This window comes from Pholcus phalangioides, unplaced genomic scaffold (assembly GCF_987345545.1).
Source record: "Pholcus phalangioides strain wild (caught in Gottingen) unplaced genomic scaffold, Ppha-v1.0 ptg000017l_1, whole genome shotgun sequence".
Classification (NCBI taxonomy): Eukaryota; Metazoa; Arthropoda; class Arachnida; order Araneae; family Pholcidae; genus Pholcus; species Pholcus phalangioides.
In genome coordinates this window covers 61,925,862-61,943,301 of record NW_028301610.1, presented here as the reverse complement: position 1 = coordinate 61,943,301, position 17,440 = coordinate 61,925,862, and the positions used below count along the sequence as shown (strand labels likewise).

The 17,440-nt window shown below is 40.9% G+C and overlaps 2 non-coding genes across 2 annotated transcripts; both read right to left on the bottom strand.

The window, feature by feature from the left end:
- Positions 1-3,757: 3,757 nt before the first annotated feature.
- TRNAT-AGU (transfer RNA threonine (anticodon AGU)) lies at positions 3,758-3,831 on the bottom strand. The gene has a single exon. It is a non-coding gene; the product is annotated as a tRNA-Thr (tRNA).
- A 922-nt stretch (positions 3,832-4,753) lies between these two features.
- Positions 4,754-4,827, bottom strand: TRNAT-AGU (transfer RNA threonine (anticodon AGU)). The gene has a single exon. It is a non-coding gene; the product is annotated as a tRNA-Thr (tRNA).
- Positions 4,828-17,440: the final 12,613 nt, after the last annotated feature.

Below are 17,440 nucleotides of genomic sequence, written 5' to 3'. Positions count from 1 at the left end.
CAAAAGACTGGTTCCTTGTTTTCGGAGAACTAACTTTAATGATTTGAGAAGAAGGTTAGCGGAAGTTTTCAAAGACCGGTTGGAATCAGTACGGGTGGTAAGTCAATGGGAAGAATTTAGTACGAAGCTGTCCTCTGTTTTGCACGACGTCATACCCTTTGTTCGAAAAAAGCGTGTTTGTACATCACACCCTCTATGGTTCACGGATAGCGTGCGGAACCTTTATCTTGAAAAGAAAAGAGTATTCAGAGAGTATAAAATTGGACGAGGTGACCTATCATTGTTTACTGATAAAAGAAGACTGTTGAAGAAAGCGATAAGGGATAGTAAAAAGCAAGTTGAATCTAGGTTGGCAGATAACATTGGCTCTGACCCAAAATCATTTTTTCGATACGTCAATAATGAATGTAAGGGGACAGTTGGTCCCCTTCCTATAGGAGGCTCTAGGGTAGAGAGCAATGTAGGCATGTGTAGTGCTTTCAATGACTTTCTCGCGTCGGTTTTTAATGGAGATAACGATATTCGATATACGGGTGTTGCATGGGGTAATAAAACCCTCAACGATATTCAAGTAGAAGACGTGGAGGTCCTAAATCTTCTAACAAATGTATGTGCAAGCAAAGCACCAGGACCAGATGATATCTATCCCAGGGTTCTCAGGGAAGGTGCTAATGAATTGTTGAGGCCAGTCGCACAGATATACAGGAGTAGTGTTGCTGAGGGTATCGTCCCGAGAGATTGGAAACTGGCTAACGTTGTTCCGATATTTAAGAAGGGTAGTAGAGAAGTGGTGTCAAATTATCGTCCAGTGAGTTTGACGAGCTCCCTCTCGAAAATTTTGGAAATTATCATCAAAAGGCAATTTGTGAAGTGGATAGACGAGAATAATGTATTGTCGGATAATCAGCATGGGTTCAGGAAGGGGAAGTCATGTGTAACTAACCTCCTTTGCTTCTATGATCACGTGACTAAGGCTTTGGGTAAGAGCAAAAATGTCGACGTTTTTTACCTTGATTTCCAGAAGGCATTCGATCGGGTCCAACATGGCAAACTCTTGAAGCGTTTACACGAGATTGGAATAGGGGGCAACTTGCTGAATTGGATAGAATCGTGGTTAAGAGATAGGTCGCAACGAGTTATGGTGAACGGGGAATTCTCTGGTTGGACAGACGTCACAAGTGGAGTTCCTCAGGGAAGTGTCCTTGGCCCCATACTTTTTTCACTTTTTATCGACAAACTCGATCAGGGTATCGATGGGATTACTAGCAAATTCGCAGATGATGTGAAGCTAATGGGGGTAATCGGGAATGAAAGCGATAGGGAGTTGCACCAGACCAACTTAAACAGGATTGCAGCATGGGCAAATGAATGGAGCATTACGTTTAGCGTAGATAAGTGCATGGTCGCTCATTTTGGTTCGAACAACCCACGGTTCTCTTACGAGTTGAATGGTGTCACTATCCCGGATTCAACTAGGGTCACCGATTTGGGAATTCTCATTGACGAGCGACTTAGGTTTTCTGAACATTGTTCAGCAGTGGTCAATGCTTGATGTCATTTTCAAAAAGGTCTCTTCGCGTTCTCCTAAAGTCATTATTCCGCTTTTTCGAGGATTAGTTCGTCCTGGACTGGAGTATGCTGTAAGGTTTTGGAGACCATACCTACAGAGGGACATAGAATTGGTTGAAGGGGTGCAGAGAAGAGCTACGCGTGTCCTTATTGACACACAGGGCTTTAGTTATGAAGAGAGACTTCATTTTTTGAATATGTTCACATTGGATGAACGCAGGTGTCGAGGAGATATGATCGAAGTGTTCAAAATTTTCAATGGGATGGATAGGATGGACCATGAACTTTTAGTACACCGCCAATCGACTGCTTTTACAAGGGGACACCAGTATCGATTGGTGAGTGACAATGCAAGGTTATGGTGTCGCAGGGAATTTTTCTCCAATAGGGTTGTTAATAAATGGAATAGCTTACCCCCGGAGGTAGTAAATTGTAACACAATTCACACGTTCAAGAAGAAGTACGATAAACATGTTGGGGTAAATCGAGAAGCTATCCATTCTTAGAATAAGACAACCATAAGTATTCTTTATGGGCATGGTATAATATTTTATCATGTGTATATATTGTTTATAATTCGTGTTAATTGCATTTTTAATTGAGTTGCTGTATTTTTGAAATATATGACAGCCGTATTTTTATGGGCATCTTTTTATCAGCCACCTCGTTGGGCATTTTGCCTGTTGTGGCGTTGTATTTGTATTTGTATTTGTATTGCAGAAAAATTTTGCAGTAGCCAAGATTCAATATAATAATCAGGTATTTATCTTTATGAGTACTTATTGTGAATCATTGATTAATTGGCGGAGAGATTGAACGAAATTAAAAATATATTGATAAAGTATCCAAATCCAATCATCACAAATATAAATTTGAACACAAAATCTAAAGTATGGAGTCCAAGGTCTAAAGAAAAATTAGAGAAAAATATTACAGGAAAAATTACATTGGATTTTAGATATTGTAAATGATTCAAATAGTAATCCAAATTTGAACTGTTCAAGATGTAGAAGCTGGATTGGTTTAGTTGGCACCTCGTTGGGCATTTTGTCTGTTGTGGCGTTGTATTTGTACCAAGACACGAGGACCACTTCTGAGCGAAAAACGTTCGTATTTGCTCTTCATGACGTAATTTAGGTAATGCAACAAAGGCAACAGTTCGCGATGCATTTGCACTGACATGAAAACTAAACAGGCACTGACGGGATACAAACTCATGATCTCCTGTTTACTTGACAGGCGCTTTAACCAACTAAGCCACGCCGCCCACGATACCGAGGAAAATGCGTATGTTTGCAGTTTATTGTATTTATTTCAATAGTGCTGCAAAGAAGAGTTCGCGACGCAGCTGCCCTGACATTCCAATATACACAAACACCTATGACATTCGTACTCATGATCTTCTGTTTAGAAATAACGCGTTTCAACCAACGAAGCCAGGAGGACCACTTCGGAGAGATAAACGATTCCCTACGTATTTGCTCTTCATGACGTAATTTCGGTTATGCAACAAAAACAACAGTTCGCGATGCAGTTGCACTGACATGAAAATTAAACAAGTACCTACTGGATTAGAACCCATTGATATCCTATTTACTAGACAAGCGCTTTAACCAACTAAGCCACGGCGCCCATGACATCGGGGAAATGTGTATGTTTGACGTTTGTTGATTTTATTTCAATAGCGCAGCAAAGAAGAGTTCGCGACGCAGCTGCTCTGACATTCCAATATATACAAACACCTATGAGATTCGTACTCATGTTCTGTTTAAAAGCCAAGCGTTTGAACCAACTATAAGGAGCGAAAAACGTTTGTGTTTGCTCTTCATGACGTAATTTCGGTAATGCAACAAGAGCAACAGTTCGCGATGCTTTTGCACTGACATGGAAACTAAAGAGGCACCGACGGGATTCGAACCCATGATTTCCTGTTTACTAGACAGGCGCTTTAACCTGTGCAACAAAAGAGCCGATCGCATCGCAGCTGTTCTGACATGCGAGTATAAAAAGACACCGATGACGCGATCAGATATGTACTCATGATCTGTTTAAAAGCCACGCCTTTGAACCAAGACACGAGGACCACTTCTGAGCGAAAAACGTTTGTATTTGTTCTTCATGACGTCATTTCGGTAATGCAACAAAAGCATTAGTTCGCGATGCGTTTGCACTGACATGAAAACTAAACAGGCACCGACGGGATTCGAACCCATGATCTCCTGTTTACTAGACTGGCGATTTAACCAACTAAGCCACAGCGCCCACAACGCCGCGGAAGTTGTGTATGTTTGCAGTTTGTTGTATTTATTTCAATAGTGCAGCAAAGAACACTTTCAGGTCGCAGCTGCTCTGACATTCCAATATATACAAACACCTATGACATTCCTACTCATTATCTTCTGCTAAGAAATAACGCGTTTCAACCAACGAAGCCAGGAGGACCACTTCGGAGAGATAAACGATTCGCTACGTATTTGCTCTTCATGACGTAATTTCGGTTATGCAACAAAAACAACAGTTCGCGATGCAGTTGCACTGACATGAAAATTAAACAAGTACTTACTGGATTAGAACCCATTGATATCCTATTTACTAGACAAGCGCTTTAACCAACTAAGCCACGGCGCCCATGACATCGGGGAAATGTGTATGTTTGACGTTTGTTGATTTTATTTCAATAGCGCAGCAAAGAAGAGTTCGCGACGCAGCTGCTCTGACATTCCAATATATACAAACACCTATGAGATTCGTACTCATGTTCTGTTTAAAAGCCAAGCGTTTGAACCAACTATAAGGAGCGAAAAACGTTTGTGTTTGCTCTTCATGACGTAATTTCGGTAATGCAACAAGAGCAACAGTTCGCGATGCTTTTGCACTGACATGGAAACTAAAGAGGCACCGACGGGATTCGAACCCATGATTTCCTGTTTACTAGACAGGCGCTTTAACCTGTGCAACAAAAGAGCCGATCGCATCGCAGCTGTTCTGACATGCGAGTATAAAAAGACACCGATGACGCGATCAGATATGTACTCATGATCTGTTTAAAAGCCACGCCTTTGAACCAAGACACGAGGACCACTTCTGAGCGAAAAACGTTTGTATTTGTTCTTCATGACGTCATTTCGGTAATGCAACAAAAGCATTAGTTCGCGATGCGTTTGCACTGACATGAAAACTAAACAGGCACCGACGGGATTCGAACCCATGATCTCCTGTTTACTAGACTGGCGATTTAACCAACTAAGCCACAGCGCCCACAACGCCGCGGAAGTTGTGTATGTTTGCAGTTTGTTGTATTTATTTCAATAGTGCAGCAAAGAACACTTTCAGGTCGCAGCTGCTCTGACATTCCAATATATACAAACACCTATGACATTCCTACTCATTATCTTCTGCTAAGAAATAACGCGTTTCAACCAACGAAGCCAGGAGGACCACTTCGGAGAGATAAACGATTCGCTACGTATTTGCTCTTCATGACGTAATTTCGGTTATGCAACAAAAACAACAGTTCGCGATGCAGTTGCACTGACATGAAAATTAAACAAGTACTTACTGGATTAGAACCCATTGATATCCTATTTACTAGACAAGCGCTTTAACCAACTAAGCCACGGCGCCCATGACATCGGGGAAATGTGTATGTTTGCAGTTTGTTGTATTTATTTCAATAGTGCAGCAAAGAAGAGTTCGCGACGCAGCTGCTCTGACATTCCAATATATACAAACACCTATGAGATTCGTACTCATGTTCTGTTTAGAAGCCAAGCGTTTGAACCAACTAAGGAGCGAAAAACGTTTGTATTTGTTCTTCATGACGTACTTTCGGTAATGCAACAAAAGCAACAGTTCGCGATGCATTAGCACTGACATGAAAACTAAACAGCCACTTACGGGATTCGAACTCATGATCTCCTGTTTACTAGACAGGCGCTTTAACCAAATAAGCCACAGCGCCCACAATGCCACGGAAGTTGTGTATGTTTGCAGTTTGTTGTATTTATTTCAATAGTGCAGCAAAGAACACTTTCAGGTCACAGCTGCTCTGACATTCCAATATATACAAACACCTATGACATTCCTACTCATTATCTTCTGCTAAGAAATAACGCGTTTCAACCAACGAAGCCAGGAGGACCACTTCGGAGAGATAAACGATTCGCTACGTATTTGCTCTTCATGACGTAATTTCGGTTATGCAACAAAAACAACAGTTCGCGATGCAGTTGCACTGACATGAAAATTAAACAAGTACTTACCGGATTAGAACCCATTATTATCCTATTTACAAGACAAGCGCTTTACCAACTAGGCCACGGCGCCCACGATATCGTGGAAATGTGTATGTTTGCAGTTTGTTGTATTTATTTCAATAGTGCTGCAAAGAAGAGTTCGCAACGCAGCTGCCCTGACATTCCAATACATACAATCACCTATGAGATTCGTACTCATGATCTGTTTAGAAGCCAAGCGTTTGAACCAACTAAGGAGCGAAAAACGTTTGTATTTGCTCTTCATGACGTACTTTCGGTAATGCAACAAAAGCAACAGTTCGCGATGCATTCGCACTGACATGAAAACTAAACAGGCACTAACGGTAATTGGAACCCATGATCTCCTGTTAACTATACAGGCGCTTTAACCAACTAAGCCACGCCGCCCACGATGCCGAGGAAAATGTGTATGCTTGCAGTTTGTTGTATTTATTTCAATAGTGCCGCAAAGAAGACTTTCAGGTCGCAGCTGCTCTGACATTCCAATATACACAAACACCTATGACATTCGTACTCACGATCTTCTGTTTAGGAATAACGCGTTTCAACCAACGAAGCCAGGAGGACCACTTCTGAGAGATAAACGATTCGCTACGTATTTGCTCTTCATGACGTAATTTCGGTTATGCAACAAAAACAACAGTTCGCGATGCAGTTGCACTGACATTCCAATACATACAAACACCTATGAGATTCGTACTCATGTTCTGTTTAGAAGCCAAGCGTTTGAACCAACTAAGGAGTGAAAAACGTTTGTATTTGTTCTTCATGACGTAATTTCAGTAATGCAACAAAAGCATTAGTTCGCGATGCGTTTGCACTGACATGAAAACCAAACAGCCACCGACGGTATTCGAACCCATGATCTCCTGTTTATTAGACAGGCGATTTAACCAACTAAGCCACGGCGCCCACGATGTCGCAGAAATTGTGTATGTTTGCAGTTTGTTGTATTTATATCAATAGTGCAGCAAAGAAGACTTTCAGGTCGCAGCTGCTCTGACATTCCAATATATACAAACACCTATGACATTCATACTCATGATCTTCTGTTTAGAAATAACGCGTTTCAACCAACGAAGCCAGGAGGACCACTTCGGAGAGATAAACGATTCGCTACGTATTTGCTCTTCATGACGTAATTTCGTTTATGCAACAAAAACAACAGTTCGCGATGCAGTTGCACTGACATGAAAATTACACAAGTACTTACCGGATTAGAACCCATTATTATCCTATTTACTAGACAAGCGCTTTACCAACTAGGCCACGGCGCCCACGATATCGTGGAAATGTGTATGTTTGCAGTTTGTTGTATTTATTTCAATAGTGCTGCAAAGAATAGTTCGCAACGCAGCTGCCCTGACATTCCAATACATAAAAACACCTATGAGATTCGTACTCATGTTCTGTTTAGAAGCCAAGCGTTTGAACCAACTAAGGAGCGAAAAACGTTTGTATTTGTTCTTCATGACGTACTTTCGGTAATGCAACAAAAGCAACAGTTCGCGATGCATTCGCACTGACATGAAAACTAAGCAGGCACCGACGGGATTCGAACCCATGATCTTCTGTTTATTAGACAGGCGCTTTAACCAACTTTGCCACGTCGCCCACGATATCGCGGAAATGTGTATGTTTGCAGTTTGTTGAATTTATTTCAATAGTGCAGCAAAGAAGAGTTCGCGTCGCAGCTCTGCTCTGACATTCCAATATATACAAACATCTACCAACTTTGAAGTTATGCGGCTCGGCCTCTGGCGAGTAGCCACAAATCAGGGACGGAGCCAGAAATTTCGTTCGGGGGGGGGACTAAAGTGATAGAACAACAGATTTAGCCATCTTTTTCCGTTTTTTCTCACATTTCGGGGGAGGACCAGACCCTCAAGTCCCCCCCCCCCCCCCGCTACGCTCTTGCCACAAATGTAAAATGTGTGTCCTATTGATGCACCCACTGCATCCCTCGGGAAAGCACAAGAAAGTCTTCACACAACCGAAAATTTAGAGAAAGAGAGGGTGGGTGTGGGGGCTCTACACAGGAATGCCTCTTTATTAACGGCTAAAGACAAGCAATTTTTAACAAGGGGCAATAGTTTCAAGGGGGAGAAAAAATTCAAAACGCATAGACGGCAAACGCGGATTTTTCATTCTTCCCTTGTTCAATCATTTCAATCATGGCCCTCACAAGAGTGGGGCTGACAGGGCTCCAGCCCTGGGGCCTGGGACGATTCGCATCATTTTTTTGTTTTTTCACGCTATAAATTCACCATAATGGTCCCGCAAAAGATCCCAGCCTAAGGGCCCTGCTCTAGGATGTAAGGGCTAGGTGTGTTTAATATATTTGCTGAAACAATTACAAATTTATGCTTATAGCAAATTTTTATTTCCGAATCTGGGGCTCCGTTCTTTGCAACAAACCGATTTTCCGAGTCCGACGCCGTTTTATCATAAGTCAGACCTCGGTAAAATGTCACACCTGAGGACCGAATAAATATTACTTCAGTAACGTGGTAATTTACTAACGAATATAAGTTTTGCCAGACATACCAGCAGGATTTTAAGAAACTGTCATTATAGGCGTGTTGACGTTAAGAGTGGTTGAAGTTATACCGAGGTCTTACTGTATATGATTGATTCCCAGAGGGTGAGCCATATGGCTTTCCCATGACGGAAGATTCCACAGTGCTCCTGGCTGAAATCTCGGGAGGAATTTTTTTCCAGTTTTTATCATATAAATTCACAACATATGGGGGGGGGGGGGGATTGGGAAATCCTGCCTTGATACCCACAAAACATCTCAATCCAGAAGTCATGTTTGATGACTTGGGGGCCCATTGCTGATAAATTATATTAATGTACCGCTGAATGAATTAATGTACCGTATTGAATTAAAAATACTGTACTGTATTTTTATAGGGTTGTGATTCCCGATCTGTTTGTTGCAGCACTTTCTGGGTGCTGCGGACAAAGCCGTAACTAAGAGTGTAGATTATTGCTGTCGAATGGGGGAGGGGGCGGAAACAAATGAAGTTTTACATCACTTCCACAGTGTAAAAATCGATGACTGAAAGATAGTTTTTTCCCTAAAATTCGCCGTCCTCTTAAAATTGATGCCCAGGGCCAAAAGTTTTTGTGGAAGCATCACAAAATATTTGTCGACGACCGCGCTGGTCGTCGGCAGAGTTATTCCTACCCGTTACAGGGTGGCCTTGAAATCCCTATGAAGAAACCTTCCCCCCCCCCCTCCTTCCTCCTTGTTTTCTTTTTCTTCCCACACAGGAACCTTCTTTCAGCATCAAGTACTACTCATCATCAACCATTCATCAACCTTAGCAGGAAATATTCCAGGGTGGGGGAAAAGTCATGACTTTTCAATCCTTCAAATCACATTTGTGCAAGGTGTTTCATTGGAACATTAATCAAGTGCTCACGATCACGAAATCGGACACGAGCATCGAGCACTCTGGGTGCTTCAGGGAGCACCGTGGTGCTCGCTAGCAATGGGTTGAAGATATGCCTGCTCTACAACTACATTTTTTTCTTCGTCCGCAGACTATCGTTATATAGAGATTTCAATTCGTATAAAGTCAGCGTAAAAAAGGGAGCTCTAAAAATATTAAGGTGTCTCTGGCAACCGCAATTAATTTCGCCTCGGGTCCCGCATCTGATAAGGGTATCGTCCTGCTTGATCATCATGATAACGAAATCAGAGTTCTGTATATATTAGAGCTTATATGTGCTCAATCCATAGGCGTTAACTTGTATCCGGCCCATGGCCCCGAGCCCCCAATATTTTTGAAGAGCCGGCTCACACCCCCTCCCCCCAAAAAAAAAATTCGGCTGGATTTGTTTCTCACACTTGGCTCAGAAACAAAGGCGTAGATAGACTTGGAAGTATGGAGGGGGGCACGGTCATTATTGCTGGGGGGCACGATGATGATGATGTCAATTCATCTATATGCATTCGATCAGTGGACTTCACCTTTCATGCTGGGGGGGGGGGCATGCCCTCCCATGCCCCACCCCCTGTATCTCCGCCAATGCTCAGAAAAAACTTTTTGACAAAAAATTTCTCTAAATAGTAGAAATCATCTGCTCGAAATTGTTCTTCGACAATCTTGTTCTGTGATAATAGTAGTTTATCTCGCAATCACCCCGACATCCATTCAAAATTGCATACTCGCAGAGTGCTGCCAATTGTTGCTGCCTGGGCACCTTTGGAGAAAAGGTGAAAATATCTTGGGAGGGGGATGCTTTCTCTTGCTTGTACTGTCGGTAAACACTCAAGAGCATCTCTTCTTCTTTTGTTGAGTGTGAACAGGACCTTCTATATAGCCAGTTATATTGGAGGTCATGGTGTGACCCTTGGAGAAGGGGACATGAGACAACAAAAAAAAAGTGGGAGGAGGTAAAGTGAACAACGAATAAGAGTTCGAAGGCCAATAAAATTTTTCGAGCCTTCACAACAGAGGTGCCGACATGAAGAAATTAACATTGGTAAGGGGAGGGCGCTGAAAGTTGCTGGCCTTCCCGTATATACGGGACTCAAGTGCATACGCAGGAAACAGAGGATGCATTACATTGTTTTTCCAAAAATTATTGGGGGGGGGGGGAGGAGCAGCCTCCTTACAAAATTTATTAGGGGTGGGGCTCAAATATCATCCGCTCCTATGTTCCGGCGCCTATGATAAGGAATCAAATAAATAATAGTAAAATAAAATTAACATTAAAAAAAATGAAAATAGGAAAATTTCAAAGCTCCGGAGCTGGGTACAACTTATACAAATACAACGCCACAACAGGCAAATTGCCCAACGAGGTGGCTGACTTAAGAACATCATGGATCCCCGAGCCATTTTTTGGAGGCCCTACCTACTACTGCTACACCACACCTGCTTTACCCAGGGCCCTGCCTGTATACACTTCAATTAATCGACGTTTTCACTTTGATTCGAGCTCTTAACTCTCAAGTCTTTGGAAAACAACACCATTTCTATCAATCGAATCGCATAATTTTTTAATTGGTAAAAACACGTCACTGAAATACAGTGCATACCATTTTTCAAAAATCCATCACGAAAATGTTATTCGTACTAAGCGCGAAAACGTGCCAAGCTAAGCGGGAACGTAATAAGCGGGATCGACTGCAGTTTCTCATGCATATTTTTTACTGAAAAAGCCATAAAATGTAAGATGATTGGCCGGTTCAATGGCTTTTCACAGGTACTGAAATTATTGAACGGGCTATGGTATGCTGATAGCCAGGACCGTAACGAGGAATTTTGCCGACCGGGGCAAACATGATTTTTCCGCCCCCACGTTCGATAATTTTATAACGGTGTTCTCTGTTCCCACCTAAAACTGCCGCCCGGGGCAGTTGCCCCCTCTCCACCCTCCCTCTAGTTCCGGCCCTGGTGATAGCAAACATATGTACACTATCAGTTCTTTCTTTAACAGAAAAATCTTTCAACAGCGGAACTCAATACATCATCTACTTTTTGCTTAGATATAGAAACCAAAAGCAAAACAAACAAGTATAGGATGTTTTACATAAGGTTTAAATAACATTTTTTTCCTGTTAAATCTTGAAATGAATACCGTAAGATTGCTTGAGACTAGCAACAGTAATGTTATGATAGTATATTTCTTCTCGAGCATAATTTTGAATCAAAACGACAGATTTTTTATAAAAACTTTTTTTGGGAAACGTCTGTGGAAAAAAGAAGGGGGTGGGGTAATTTTTGAAATAAAAGTTCCAATTATACGGTTTTCGCATTTATACGACGCGTCCGTTATTATAGCCAAATGTGGCCCTCGGAGTCATCTGATATGGTCCATGACCCCCAAACCTAATTTTGTAAAAATGAACTGAGCGGCACATAAAAAGATCACTTAAGTCTGTGTTTCTTAACCTTATTTTGTCCGTGGCCCACTTCGGATCATATTTTTTTTCTCTCGTGGCTCCCCTGTTTTACCCAGAATCTTCGACCCTCATCCTGAAGCGAGATCCTTTATACGTATTGAATTGGGGGGTTTTTTTTCAGTAAATATACTGAACGAAAATTATGTAGATAAGATTGGTCTCCAAACCACTGGGATAAAATTTATCGAGGCTAGTCGAAGTTCTATTCAGGGCCGTCACAACATCATGGACCCCATAGGCAAAGTGATATTATGATAGTCCCATACTTAGCTAAAACTAACAACTAACAAATTTATTTTCAAACTTTGTTGTACTATACGAAATCTCATAACGTGGGGTCACTTAAGGACATGAGCCCCCTGGACATGGCTCCTCACAAGAGTGGTACAGACAGAGCTACAGCCCGAGGACTTGATATGATTCTCATAATTTTTTGTTTTTTCACGCTGTGAATTTAATAAAGAGGGGCCTGTGGAAAATCTAGCCAAGAAGCCTGTGAAAGACCCCATCCTAGGGAACCTGCGGCATATCATAACTTTCGCCGATGACACAGTATTACTTTACTCATCTGATGATTTCCAATCTCTAACTAACCTAATCAATACTGATTTTATTAGAATCTGAAAGTGGTTTGTTGCTAACGATAAATACATAAAAAAAAACTAAGTTTATAAATTTCTCTTCCCAATTTAACATTCACTTTCACCCTAATTTAATTTTCCATAATCGCAATTGTACTATTAATTCTGATTGTAATTGCTCATGTCTCGAACAAGTTACTACAATTAAATACCTTGGCGTATACATTGATCACAATCTTAAATGGAAGAGTCATGTCAAATACTTGCAAAAAAAATTATGGCTAGCAATTTATAAATTTTACTATCTCAAACCCTACTTGAATGAGTCGTTTTTACTAACTCTTTATTACTCCTTGTTTCACTCACTCCTACTATATGGTCTAACTCTGTCTGGGGTTCTGACTACCTTTCAACCCTTTACCTCATAATCAGCCTCCATAAGAGAATAATTAGAATCATCACAAATAATTTTACTACACCATCAATACAACTTCATCAACATCTTGGAATACTTCCATTACGTCAATTATATTTCTATAAATCTATTCTCCTCCTATTCAAAGGTCAATTCTTCTTGCTTTTAAATACATCTCGATCTTCAAATGGACTAAATAATATGTATTCACTTCCGTTGCCTCATAAAACACTGTTGAAGAAACATTTTACTTACCTTATCCCAAAATTCTACAATACATTACCACCAGAAATCACTCACAATACTAATTTATCATCCTTTAAAAAATGTTTCAAGCAATACGTGTTCGCACTTGATGGTATAGAAAATTTGTTTTAATGTTTTTCTCTTGCTCATATAATCCTTTAAATAACGTTTAATTTAATTACATGCTGCATCTAGTTGTTTTTGCTTTGATTCCAACATCCAAAAAATTTATATTTTTAGTTGCAGCATGTAGAACTGTTTTTAAATTGAACTCCTCTGTTGCCATGAATTTTTATTTTAATTTGAATAATTTTGATTTTTTTTAGTTGATGCTATTCTGTTTTTCATACTAATTTTTACTAGCATTTACCAGAATGGGTCATTTTCGATTGACTCCTTGATAAATTTTTCTCTTTTTTTGTACTGTTATATAACAATAAATTTGATTTGATTTGAAAAAAAAAATGTAGAGGGTTCAGCCTCGGATGGGTCCATGACTTAAGATGGCCCTGGTTTTATGGGTGGTTTTGCTGGATTCTGTAAGTATATACAGTCGAATCCCGTTATAACAAACTCCAAGAGACCGGCGAAATCAGTTCGTTATAATGAAATTTCGTTATAAAGGAATTTCAGGTTGTTTGAATTGTTCCTATGTAAACTTATTTGAGGGATTAGAAAAGTGTTCGTTAAAACGAGATTTTCGCTATAACGGTATTCGTTAAAACGGGATTCGACTGTAGTCACTAATATATAGAAGCTTTATTTCTTCACTCTTAACTTTTCTTCTCAGCTCTTTGTGGCCATCCAACCCACCTCTCATAGCCCCCTTTCTACTTCATTTTCTTCCGTGGATTCCTTGAAATATCCCAGTACCTGACTTAAGTGACCCGTTGTGCAGTTCCATATCACTTGAGTGACCCACGGCACAATCCCAAATCGCTTAAATGACCCGCTGTACATTTATAATTCACTTGAGTAACGTGCGGTATAATTCCAGAGCAATTAAATGGCCCACCGTTCATTTTCAGATCACTAAGGGCGGTATTCACCGACATGGTTCAAACTATAGTCACAATTTTTTTGATAAGAGATCGACACGGATTGGTTAAATTCAGGTTTTTAACCAATCTATGTTGATCTCTTATCCAAAAATAGTGACTACAGTTTAAACCATGTCGGTGAATACGGCCCTTAGGCGACCCGCTGCACATTTCCAGGTTATTGAAAAGGATTTTCAGATCACTTAAGTTACCTTCGGCCCTGTTATCGATCAATTAATTTATCCGCGACATATTTACGGATCCTTTGCGTGCATGGGTGGATCTAGAGCTGGCTGTTTGGAGGGGGATTTCAAAAATCGCTAAAAATTAGTCGTTGTGAATAGGATGATCATACGTCCTTGTATTTTGTCCGTATTTTTCCGGACAGTCTTGGTTTTTCTGTTTTTTTTCTCCGTCTCGACTTTTTTGAAAAAATGTCAAGTTTTTTCCCCTTTTTTAGTCGAACTTTCCTTGAATTTGTTATTTGATCAAAAATGTGTGTGTTCTCGCGCAGGTAATTTTCAACGGATTGATTGAATGCACCCCCTCCCCTCACAGATCCGCACCTACTTGAGTGATTCACGGAACAGTTCCAGAGCACTTGAGTGGCTGCAGCACATTTCAAAATCATTCAAATGACCCGTGGCACGTTTACAGATCACTCAAATGACCCGTGGCACGTTTACAGATCACTCAAATGACCCGTGGCACATTTACAGGTCACTCAAATGACCTGTTGCACATTTCAGATCACTTGAGCGATTCACGGCACATTTCCATATCCCTTAAGTGAACCAGTCTGTGGCAAATTTAGAGATGACCACGGCACAATTATGGAACAGTTAAGCGACCCATGACACATTTGCACATCACTTAGGTGACCAGCACACAGCCCTAGATCACGCGAACGGACCGCGTCACATTTTAGATCCAACACCAGTGTTGTTAGATCACCTTTATAGTCACCATTACGATTGATATCACTGGTATGAAGGTGATGTGTTGACACTTCAATTCAAATAGTGACTTATCCATTGGTAGCTCAAATTATTGATGATTCCAGATAACGGCTGAATATACAGTTTATTAATTATATAGAAGAAACACACGGTACGATACACGAAATAAAAAGAAACGAAAATAGACGGACACATGGAAAATAACAACTTGACTCTGCAAGAAACGAAAGCCTTCTCTCTCAAAACAGCGAAAGAGAGATAAAGAAAAGGCGAGCTCAAGAAAACGATGTGTTGACAGATTTATAATATTGGAATGCCAACACCTACGCACTCTTACCGACCGCACCGCCACACCTTAAGTAACCCGTGGCACATTTACAGATCACTTAAGTGACCCACTGCGCTGTTAAAGACCAATTAATTAAGTGACCCGGGACGTGTTTTCAAACCAATGAAGTGGCCCGCACTCCCTTGCAGTAGAGTCCCTAAAATTCGAGCCCAGAAAGTTCAAGTTTTCCAGAAATCCGAGGCACGGAAAATTTTCGAATTTCCTCCTTGAAATCCTTTTCTCTCTCTTTTTTTCCTTTCCAAGAACCCAACTTCTTTACTTCTTCCCCAAGAATACTACGTAGTACGTACGTATACGTATTATACAAGAATTTCTTCAATTTGAAAGGTACTAGACACCACACACAGCCCTATATACTGGGCCGCAACTATAGTTCGTTTCAGGTTAACTTTGCAGTGGAGAGAAAGGTAGAGAGTGTACTCCTCCGCTGCAAAATAAAGTTCCCATAAATCGGAGCTTTACGATGATCATTTATACAGAATATTTCAATTTTTTTTAATGATTTTGTGAAAAAAAAGGAAAAATATCGTTTTGAACCAATGTTTCTTCGTTTGAAATTTTTAAATTAGAAAAAAATATTGGTTACCATTATCCAAAAATCTATAGAAACCACAACGACATTTTCGCGGTATCCTAGAAATCGTCCATACCTTACCGAGGCCGCGCATCGATACATTGGTTAAGAGGCTTTTGTTGCCATAGCAACGAGTGATGAGGTTCCCTCGTAGCTTCCTCTTCACTGCAAAGTTAACCTGAAACGGACTATAGGCACTTTTTCAGCCGGGGCAAGGATGCATTTTGACACCCCCCCCCCCGAAGGTAGGGTTGCCGGATTTCAAAAAACGTTTGGGGGAAGCACAATTTTCTGGTGAACCATTTATTTAAATCATAGTCTCCCAAACTTTATATTCCATCGCCCCTTTCATCAGAAATTTTTTCCTCTCATCGCCCCCCAACTCAAGTAATTCCCATAGGATCCTATGTTAAATCAGTAGGTTCTATCGCCCCCTTGGACCATTCCATCGCCCACCAGGAGGCGATATTGCCCACTTTGGGAAACACTGATTTAAATGATAGATAGCAGCAACTACTGGCAAAAATCACCATTAATGATAGTTTGTTAGTTTCCCCACGTGTTAACCTGCAATATTCGTTGCTGCTACACATACTGAACTTTCAAAACTCTTTCTTCCCCAGGACTGTTCGTGCAAGAAATTATTCTTTTTGCGGACCATTGTGGCCTTTAATAATTTTTTATCTGAGAGTACCTATTACTCTGCGCGGAATGACAAAACAACATATTACCAGAGCCGTATAGGTTCACCCGGGCACGACCCGGGGGCTACAGGTGCATAGGGGAGCCCTCGCTGAAATTGTTACCCCTGCGCCGAATGGGGATAACGTGATTGTTGTGGACAGGAAACAGAAATGTAAGTATTTTGTACAGGAGCAAGTAAAATAACTTTTTTTCGATAAGTCAGAGATAATGAAAATATTTACTGTGTGAAATTTATTTAAATTCATTAAAACAACTATGCACGATACACATATATCTATACTACATAGGGGGCTCTGCCCCCCCCCCCCGCCGCCGGTGTGGCGGCCAACCCCTCCCACTCCTTTTCTCTTCACAACATATATTGTTTATTTCGTCCCACTTCATCAGAGAGCTATGAAAAGTGACACGTGAAAGCACCAGCATACTGACGAATTTTACAATAATAAAGGAAAAAAAGCAAATTTGATCCATCAAGTACCCCCAGACAACCTCTCCATGGGGGTCCCCAGGCTGGAGCCCTGTTGGACCACGAAAAATTTTCACTTGTATTAATTTTACCAACAAATAAATTCCAGGGCTCCCAATCAAGAACCCGGGACCCAATTCGCAGAATTTTAGAATAAAATTCATCCAAGGTCCCCAAAATGAAACTTGCCAACTTCCACATGTGGCCCCCGACCTGGAAGCTTGTCGGGCATCCCCAGTGTGAGGGCCACGAAAAATTTCCATTTGTATTCTTTTCACCAACGAATAAAATCCAGGGCTCCAACCAATTACCCTTGATTACAATACACAGATTTTT